Source organism: Hesperophylax consimilis, chromosome 20, assembly GCF_061612785.1.
Source record: "Hesperophylax consimilis isolate HC1 chromosome 20, BYU_Hcon_1.0, whole genome shotgun sequence".
Classification (NCBI taxonomy): Eukaryota; Metazoa; Arthropoda; class Insecta; order Trichoptera; family Limnephilidae; genus Hesperophylax; species Hesperophylax consimilis.
This window is the reverse complement of record NC_142855.1, coordinates 646458-657676: the sequence shown is the minus strand read 5'-3', so window position 1 is coordinate 657676 and position 11219 is coordinate 646458. Positions and strand designations below refer to the sequence as shown.

The window sequence follows — 11219 nt, the reverse complement described above, 5'->3', positions numbered from 1 at the left end:
TTTTTATTTTTTCCTAAATCTGTGTATTTTCTTATTTTTTCGCTAACAAATTTTTGAATATTACAGGAATTTGGTATAGCGACATCAATGATATAAGTTATTTTTTTAATTTTGTCATGTAAAACTATATCGGGTCTATTATGACTAATCGCTCGGTCTGTTAGTATAGTTTTATCATAATATATTTTATAAAATTCGTTTTCTAAAAATGAATTTGGTTCGTATTCATAATATGGTACTATATTACGGCAGTCAATCAAGTTATGTTTGATTACCAAATTTTGGTGAATTATTTTTAAAACTTGATTGTGCCTAAATGTATACTCGGACGGTGCTAATATAGAACATCCCGATATAATATGTTCTATAGTTTCCGGAAAAGCCAAACATTTTCTGCACAAATCATCAATTTGATTTGTATCTTTGATTATATGCTTTCTATAATTTTTAGTATTAATGACTCTATCCTGAATGGCAAGCATAAATCCTTCTATTTCTGCGCTCAACTCTCCAATACTCAACCATTTGTTTGACGAAAATTTGTCAACATACGTTTGGTTGAGATAATTGAAGTGTTTTGCGTGTAAAATTTTATTTGACCAGGAATCTAATAATTCCTGGTTGGGATTTATAAAAATGTTGGCATTCTCATCATATAAATTTAAACATAGAACGGGAAACATTATATTTAGTTCAAAGATATTGATATATAATATTCGATTTAAAAACAAAAAGAATATGTGTATGAGTCTGCATGAGCGACCCGAATTATAAATTCATACGTCGTGTAGCACAATCCACGCAGGATAAGCAGAATCGATGAACCAGTTTTCTTCACCAACATAGCGCCGTTCTGCTAATCCATCAGCTTCTCATCAGCTCTGCTCTCGTTTCGGTCTGAAAAATTTAATAACTATTAAATTGATATCTCTAATAATTTTTAATTGATCTTACGAACATTATAAAATATAATTTAAATAACACGCTCGCTCGCGCTAGGCCGCAAACAGCAGCAGTATGGGGGGGCCGACGCTCCGTGGAGACGATCGGACGAATCTCTTGGCGTAGGGCTGAGTCTCAACGGATCGCAGCATGACGCTGCTCTACCGGGCACAACACCCTGCCAGGTACGAAGGTCGTCTGCGGACGATTCCGAGTTCCGACGTCGAACTTAAGCTTGGTCAGAGGCGGGGCGCCATCGCGCCGGGACATTTAACCACGTTGCGCATTGCTCGCCTCGCCTCGTCGGGCTTCGACGGAGGCCCCCGCGGACGGGGGCCTCCGTCTGATAGATGTCACATTGTTTAGAGAGCCTTTCGACTCGCGGAACTCACATCACGTATCACCGCCCGATTTGCCTAGGCGGGATACGGCCTTAGAGGCGTTCAGGCCTAATCCTGTGGATGGTAGCATCGCACCACCGGCCGGTCGACCGAGTGCGTGAACCAAATGTCCAAAACTGCCGTTCCTCTCGTACTGAGCAGTATTACTATCGCAATGATCGGTCATCAGTAGGGTAAAACTAACCTGTGGTTTTCCTGCGAACTTAGATTAAATGGACGTGAAGCTACTTTATTTGTATAAAGAATTACCTGCTACGAATCGAGGTCTTCTCCTTGGCTGGCTTGGTTGGGGTTGGCTTGGGGAGGGGGAGGTCTGTCTACTGTGGGCTTGTCACGGGGTATTCACCCAACACTCCACTGCATCTCTACCGCTAGCATCTCTACAAGTACAGGAGGCTCATCACTCTCATCAGCGACATCCACGTGCAAGAAGAGATCTCTATGAAATAAATAAACATATCAAATTGTATCTTATGAAATTTGATTATTTAGTAAAACATATTATATAAACTAACAAATAAATTTGTGTATACACATATCAGGTATTTTGACTCGGCATATCCTCTCTGCCAAAGGTATCTTGTGTTTAACCGCTATGCATTTCGACACACAATATCAGTCGTGTACTTGTTAAACATGATATAGCACCATAAAACATAAATAAACTACGTACATCGTCATTGGGTAGGACTTTGGGCACATCTACTCCTTCAATTGACTACACATTGTCGAACAGGCACTATTCAAAGTGGATAAATAAACTTACTTTTTGCCATTGGATTATAGTCTTGTGTGGAGCAGCATTATTTAATTAATCTCCTAGGTTTTAAATGTCGTCTCCATTTTAAAAGATTGGCTCGGCTGTCATGGATCCGCCAGCAGCATTTATCGAATTGTCTTGACCGTGCCACTCTGTTGCTGCACACTGAAATAGAATTTTACGACAATTGATGACATGTAACTATTACACACTATTCTTAGGTTTCAAACACAATGATGTACACGAAAGATAATAATAAAATAGCTGTCTCACTTTTTGACCTAAAAATGCAATTGTACACAGACATAATACGTTGTTAATTCCGTTTCAGTCTGGGGTGAAAAGCATCTAAATGATATCATGCTTTTACTTACAACATATAGCTTTTGCTTACCTCATTTTAAACAATTTTGTCAAGTTAATTAGCAAACGAACACGAAAACGTTGACAACATAAATCACCTTGGGTGACAGTTAGCGGCGTTAGTTCGACCGCAAACGTCACTTTAGAAGTGGTGAATGTGTAACAAAGTCATTACTATCCAGCGAGGTAAGTACCTTTTCACAAAACGTAAATCTTCGATAAATGGCTTATTTATGTCATTCATAAATAAAATAAGCAGTTATTAAAATGCATTATAATACAAAGTATTTGTTTTTTTTAAGTTTTAGTTAGAAACCTTGCGTCACTTAATTATATTTCACCAATTTGTGTTTTCAATAATCTCTTAACAATTTCGTAGATGCTCTTAACCACGCTTCTTTAGGATTTTTTACTAGGTCTCTCAAAAATCGATCCTGTAAGGCTATCAGAAGAACGAGAATCGCTTAATAGTTAAGAAAAGATGTTACAAGCGACGGACAGCTATCTTTCGCAAACGATAGCAGTCGTTGACGAATGCTATCATTTAGCTTAAGGCTAAAAGAACGAGAATCGCCCTCCTGGTATCAGTGCTCACCGCCCTTAATTTATTACACAAATTACGCAAAATATGATTACGGCACTCAACTTTCTCCACGGTGTGATGCGGGTATGGTCTTACTTGTAAGATTTTAGCGTATGTTCTACTATCACCATCAGATATAATAGTTGAGTATATTACATTATACATATCTAGGGAAGCTTTGAAGCCTTCAACTAAAATGTCGGCTTCCATACTGCTAGACAACCCACTAAAATTTTTGAAGCATTTGTGCGGTTTTGCGGTAATTTTTATTTTATCGGCCCTAGCACATATGCAGCAATACTTATTTCTCACCGCCATGAATAATACTTTTCCAAACTTTTGGCCAATTATAGCTGCAGCACCTGACAATGCAGAATAATTGTTTTTGTAAGACCGCTTAGACCAGCGTCCGTCAGCAACGACATTGATCAATGGTATACCATTGGAATCAACTCGCCCTTCCATTATTGCTGCATCTCTTTCTTCGGCTGCTGCTGACTCCATCGAATCTTAGGCTGTATGTTGCCATTGTTCACATATTTCGGTGTGTAATTTAGTATATTGGCTATAACTCATAGCTGGTAAATCAACCGAAGCAGATAGTTCATTCAGTTGCGATAATCCACATCATATAGTCATTATTCTCGAAACGATAGACCTATTCACATCTAAAAGTGTTGATTGGCTATCATTCGTATCAATATAGAATTTTATTTTGCACATATTACATTTGAAAGTAATCTTTGAAGCTAATCCAACCTTTTTCTCCGAAACCATTTCTAGGTTTGTAATATTGCAACCGAGAATCGGGCAGTGGTTTGATATTTCTTGTAGCTTCTTAAAGAAATACTCAATTTCGACAATTCTCCTACCTGAAACCTTAAAAAAATTGTGCATTTGGTGGACTCTGAAGATCGTCATCACATTCCATGGGAATGAGAGTAATTCGATTTACTATATCTTCTGTCTCCTGAGGATTTTCCTTGTTTGATGTCATATGTGTATTAAATCTATCTGCTTCCAGTACATTATGTTCCTTAGTTGTGGCTGTGGTATTTCTGAAATAAAGAAATGGATTGAAGTTCTTTGTGTATGGGGCTAGTTAAATAAATAATGAAGTATACACGCCACGGAGTATGAAAAATTCCTAGTGCAAGCCGGAAACCTATATTTGCCTTGCACGAGTTTCCCCATGATGTTATTTCGTATCGGATAGTAGATTCCGCTAGTGACAGATAGATTATTTTTAACCAGTCAGGCCTCTAAGGCGTGTTTTCACGTAAATATAAATGGTTATAACTCCACCATTAGTGTACTGATAACCGAAAATAGAAAGGAGATCATCGATAAAGAACCACTCTTAACATTTATATCAAAATATGTCAATGGAAATAAATAATAATGTGGCGTGTGACATGTTGATCGGATTTAAAAGGCGCGGGAAAAATATTATTTATGTATGAAATGATAACAAAAATGAGGATTAAATTGTTTATTATACATTTGTATAATAAAGGATTTTTTTACGTTGTAAGTGTTTATAGTACCATTTTAAAAAAAATTTACGAGTGAGTCATTTTTGCAATTTTTTTATGTTTGCATTAGAATATTAATATTTCAAAAACAAAATGTTTACTTCTAATAATATAATTTGAAAGCGTAGTTTATCTCCTTTCAAAAACAGTTTTCAGTATTCGGCTACGTCCCGAAATATTTAATTTTTGAGCTTTTATTGCAAATCGGAAATAACTCAAAAATTTTACGATTCTGTTCGAACTTTTAGGCACTATAATATGCAAATGGCGACAGCTATAAGTGGTTATACACTAAAAAGAATTACTCACCTATTGTACTGCCCTAACGCGAGTCCTCTTTAGGCACTATAATATGCAAATGGCGACAGCTATAAGTGGTTATACACTAAAAAGGATTACTCACCTATTGTACTGCCATAACGCGAGTCCTCTTTTCCTGAGATTATTTTTTCGTTTTCTGAGCTTGCCTACATTGGAATACTTGTATTTTGTTTTATTCCCCATCTTCAATAAAGTATGGACCTGTAAAAACGCATTATTAGTCAACATAAATGCAAACGGAAAGCATTTTTCCGTAAGAAGTAGGTCATTAATTTTGTTAAATAATGAATAAAACTATACATTCAAAAGTCTTTGAGATAAAAAAGTATAATATTTGGGTCATGAATAATAACAATATAATAACAAAACTCCCTCACCGTTTGAGAACTAATAATACTCGTAACCTTAGAGTGTATATTATTACTCTAAGCTCGTAACCAAAATAATGCCGACAAGAAAAAACCGTCGAAAAAACTGTCACAAACCGACTTCCGTTCTGTGCCACGTTCCGCGGACTTCTGTACAGATGCTAGAATGTTTGCGTCTTATATCACCACGAATAGAGGCGACAATTGCTTAACCAGCGGAGTCTGGATATATTTGACGTAAGCGCCAAAGTGAGTTTTAGGTATATATTTGTTGAATATTTTTATATGAATGAAAAAAAGTTAGTCAATAATAATTATAAAAAATAATTTTAGCCATAAAACAGTATTTTTTTAAAGGTGTTTCTTATATGAGTTCTTAGTTACCTCAAGAAAAAACAAAATTATCAGTGGTTTACGTTTATATTTTTTGTAACGCAACCAATAATTTTATTCCAATTCCGATCAATAATAAAGAAAGAAAAAGCTTCAATTTATGCATAGTATATTTTTTGGCATTCATAATGTATACCGATTCGTAGCAAAGATTAATCTAAATAGTGATTTAGCATTTACCTTCGCCTTAACCAGAGATATTGCTAGACAAGTGATGATAGACAAGGTAGTAAAACTCAAGTCCATTTAAAAAAGGTGCGACCATAGACAATATAATTGAACTCAGCAAATCATTATATTGCCCCAAAAACTATTTTAAAAATGAAAATGTCCTTGAAGCTGAAAAATATCGGAATGTTTCCTGACGGCAAGGTTAGTCTGACTAAGAAAATTAACTTTTACGCCTTATTTTCTCAAGATGAATCTTTTGTGTATATGACCAATGAAACCGATATGACAGAAAAAATACAAAAAGACTTTTAAAAGAAAAAAAATAAATTTTAAGGTACAAAAAATTTGAATTAATTAATTTGAAGAAATTGAAAACCAAGAACACTAAAGAAAATTGGTAAAACATGATTGTGCGATAGTACGACAGATGAATTCCGATAGCTCTTGCTTATTTTGAACAGAAAAAAATCATTGTTATATATGTTGAAATATTTAAATTTCACCAAAACAATAAGATAAATAGGTTTTTTTAAGTATTAAACTATTGTAATACGCTTCTACCGCGAAAGCTTCAAATTTAATAAACTAACTAATTGCTTGCTTTGTATGTATAACCAGAACCGTAAATCATCTTAAATAAGCCCATGTACTCTCGTGTATCCTCGCTAACTTGGTTGTGTTGGGTAGATCAATTTAAATAATCATTCCGTATATATTATTGTAAAGTGTTGAGCTGAAAACCTTGTAAAATCTTTGTAGGTTTCGATGAATAGCTCATTTATCATCCACTATATTTAGAAAGAGGGTCACTCTCCCAGAGTGCTAGGTCGGAAACAGTTTAACAATAGAACATGTTAAACAATATTAAAGATGTGGGCAAAGTAGCATCGTCAAAATAACCTCGTGTTACCAAACCTTGCATATTGTATGCATAAACGCTACAAAATAAAATAAAACTTGAATGAAAATATAAATGATAGTTTATACAATAAAATATATATAAATTTGTTTTAGACCACTTTAATTTTAATTGTACTCTACCGGTTTCGGAAGCATCCTTCCTTCATCAGGAGAATATTAAAACTGTTTTAATATTCTCCTGACGACGGAAGGGTGCTTCCGAAACCGGTAAAGTACAATTAAAATTAAAGTGGTCTAAAAAAAATTTATATCTGTTATTGTTAATTATGACGAGCCACAAAGTAAATGCTTATTACAAATATGTGATAGTTTATAGTCTATGACTTTAATTTTGTCTATGTATTATCAGTATAACCCAGGGGCATTTAACTAAGCCTTGGCCTCGAAACCCATTTGAAACCGCCACGCCACCTCAAAATTCTTATAGAAAACGAATAATATGGCTAAAAGCTCAGATCTCATTGGTGAGAGCAGAATGATTGGTTTGATCTCTCGCTCTCTATCATAATGACTTGTGTAACAGAAAGAGATGACGGAATTTTGCCATTTGACAGTTTCAAATCATTCAAACAAAATGAGAATGGTTTATTTATACACGCGGGTTGTCATTTGCTGCCGAAATACTATCATTTCCGTCGAAAATATTGCGTGTTAAAGTTGTTCGTGATAAAAATACAATATAAGCCAGTATAGTGTTAGCGAGTTATAAACATATATTCAACCTACCTACGTAAGTTCAAGTTTAAAGTGAATTGACAGCTTTTAGGTTATTCGTTCGGTTTTTTGAACAATGCTAAGAACGTATTAATGTTATTTATTATATCGATAAACTTATTCACGTTATTGATTAGTGTTATCCTGTATTATCTTAGTGTTTTGGTGAAATTAAAGATTTTTAAACATATGTAACCATGAGTTCATGAGGCTGAAAAATGTCAAAATTCTTCGTCGTACTGTTGGACAATCATGTTTTGGAAATTTTCTTCAGTGTTTTTGCAAATTTCTTGTCATTTTGGCTTTCTTCTTCTCAGATTAACAAGTTTCATCTTAAGGAAATGCACTGTAAAAGTTTATTTTCTTAGTCAGATGAACCTTGCCCTTGGAAAACATTTCGACATTTTTCTGCTTCAAGGACATTTTTATTTTTATAATAGTTTTTTTGGGCTAGTGAATGAATAGAGTAGGCTGAGAGCAATTATGTTGTCTATGGTCGAATCTTTTTTTAAATGGCCTTGAGTTTCCTCTACCTTGTCTACTGCTCTGCTCCGCACGGTAGGTACTGATTGTATTTCTGTGGTTAAGTACTGTATAATTCCGTTACATACAAAAAGCCCGAAGATATCGATCTAGAGAGTGGTATATTTATGGTATAACCTAAAAATTAATGCTGACGCATGCTTCTGTCGTTGCATCCTGTTTTTAAACTCTTATTCTATATAATATTCCTTACCCTGTTTTCCTAACGCAGTTAAATGTATCATCCCTTGTGTTATTGGTAAGTTCTAACGCTGATATTTTCTACAAATCCACAACTGCGATATGTCTTCGCGCGTATACATGTGAACCTGAACCTGTGTGAACACGCGAATCGCCGCTTGCATTTGGTTTATTCCTTTTTATTTTGGTACAATATTTTACATTTATTAGTACAATTTTGTAATGTTGGCCTCACTGGGTGGCTTACCCGTGCTGAGGCCTCAAAAGGCCTCCTTTCCCACAGTAAAACAGGTTGTGTATACGCGCAATGTCAGGCCCACGACACAATCCGACTTTATAAATCCGGATGGTGAGTAGGCAAAACCACCGACTGAATTATTAATACACCGTTCTCGGAATAGTAATAATTCTGTCGGCGGTTCAAAATGTTGGTGCGATCTAGCTTAACTTATGACGCCATATGACCTTTTGGTTGAGTAACGTTTGAACTGTCAATTTTGACGTCTACTTTTTTAAGAATTGTATTACGAAGGCAATTATTGAAATTGACGACGATTCTTTCAACCGATTTCAATCGTCTTATCTTCAATGTCACTAGTATATCCTAATTTGAAAATATTTTTACAGTAGATTCCATTGCTTGGGAAAATATTAAAACCTAAAAATAATATTCATATCTCATACACATTGAAGTTCCGTTAAAACAACGTTCAGCTTTAAGGAAGTTTCAGACATATGTTTTGTGCACAACAGAGCCATGGATCAACTTAATCCAGAGAATGTATCCATCAAGACGGAACCAGTGCCCCCGGAAGACAATGGAGGTGAAATGCCTTATTCGGATATGGATTTCGACCTCCCAGATGTAAAGAAGGAATGTTTGCAGAATGCGGAGAGTGCTCGGACATCCAGTAAGTTGCGTTGCACATTATTTTTGAAATGTAGGTTGTTAAATACTGATGTTCGGAATCCTTGTCCGTTTTGAAATATTGCACAGACAGGACATAATATACTTGTTTATCACGTCCTCTCTTGCTGTATCTATGTAAGTACTACAGCAATATTTTAACTTATACTCACAAATCACATATTGCAACCTTACCTTATTTGGGATATAATAAAGTTCAATTAATTACAACGTACTGAAAACACAATATTGATGCAATAAAGCATTATTCCATTGGTTGCAAATAACAAAACGCCGTACTGAAGGTGCTCAAGAGTAAACGTTTTATCCTTCTTAAAGGATCACTCTTGAAGTTGGCATCTGCGGTCCTTCATATTCAAATCCCATCCTACTTTAATTATTTACGACGATAGTTAATAACTATCCACCTATGGTAAACACCTTATTAAAAATAATAGAGAAATTAGGTTAATGACTTATATATATAAAGATAACCAGTTTGACTTACGGGGGAATATGGGAACCGGTGATGAAGCATTACAAATGATCACCTCAGTCGAAGAAGCTCTAGATTTTGACAAAAAAGCAATGGCTGTCTTTTTAGACTTGTCCAAGACATTTGACACTGAATCCCATCTTTTACTCCTATAATAACTGAGCTCAATGGGTATTGTTAATAAAGCTATAGTGTATTGGGTCAGAACTTAGTTTGGAAGTAGATCACAGATAGTAACGATAAATGGTCGCATTAGTTCAAAAAAATAAATTGTATATTGTGTTCCTCAGGGTAGTGTTTTAGTTCCAATTTTATTTTTGTTAGATATTAAAGACATTTCACCATTATTAAAGGCACTTCCCCTCAAACCTTATAAAAGGGATCGTTCTTCCTTTACATAAAACAGAAAACAAGACAGACCTCAATAATTACCGACAAATAACCCTACTAACAAGCCTATCGAAAGTATTTGAAAAAGTCATCAACTCACAGCTGGCAAGATTCCTCGTGAGCTATAAACTGATCTCAGAAAATCAATACGGGTTTCAAGAAAATAAGAGTACCTCGGACGCTATTCCCGCTGTCACAGATTTTATTGTTAAAAGCCTAGATAAAAGAAAAAAATGTATTTCAATCTTCTTAGACCTTTCCAAAGCCTTTGATACAATATCACACAGTAAATTAATGAACAAACTTGAACAAATCGGTATTACGGGAAACGAACTTAACTTTTTTAAAAGCTACCTTAATGGACGCTAGCAACAAGTTAAAATAAATAATACACTTAGCAACACTTTGTTCAACTACCGTATACCACAAGGTAGCATATTAGGACCGTATCTGTTCCTGTTGTATATTAACGACTTATGCAACATTAATATTCAGGGTAAAATCGTTAGTTTTGCCGATGTTAGTTTTTATATTAGTCTTTCTGTTTGAAGCTGACACCTGGCTAGCTGCTTATAAAAAAGCTGAAACGGACATAAGTATTAGGGTGGAACACTTTTATATTATTTTTTTATAATCAGTGTATCAAACTTCCATAAAAAAAATTTAACAAATATAAGATATTATGCATTAAATGATAAAATAAAAGTTAATTTTAGTTAATAAAATGATAAAATAAAAGAAGATTTTAATTAATAAAATCATTTATTTCAAAAGTAAACACAGGTTCAGAAACTTATGTTGGTATGATTCAAATAAATTATTCGCAAAACGTCAATCTGCGTACAGAAAGTTCCACTCAACTGAAACAGGACTACTTCATATGAATAGACTCATGGGCTTTGACATCGCATTATTCTAGATAGGGATATAAACTAACATTTGTTCTGTTTTATTCCTCATTTTCATCAACGATATGACAAATTCCTTCGACGATGTCGAGGTATTGCTCTTTACTGATGATATCACAACACAATACTCGGCGGTTGCACACATGGAAAACTAATACTTGGGTGATACTGACATGTTTTACCTTTGGTACTTGTTTTTTCATAATTTATTCTTTATAATTAACTTAACTTTATTTTAAACTTTACACTTTACACCGTAAATTATACTTATACTTTAGACTTTATACTTAACTTTATATTTAATCCAAAAACTTTATATGCTG

General features: G+C 34.5%; 1 long non-coding RNA gene across 1 annotated transcript; it reads right to left on the bottom strand.

The window, feature by feature from the left end:
* Nucleotides 1-701: 701 nt before the first annotated feature.
* Nucleotides 702-2367, bottom strand: LOC149413868 (uncharacterized). The gene is made up of 3 exons (XR_016304114.1): nucleotides 2110-2367; nucleotides 1593-1782; nucleotides 702-897 (listed from the first exon to the last, which is right to left on the bottom strand). It is a non-coding gene; the product is annotated as an uncharacterized LOC149413868 (long non-coding RNA).
* Nucleotides 2368-11219: the final 8852 nt, after the last annotated feature.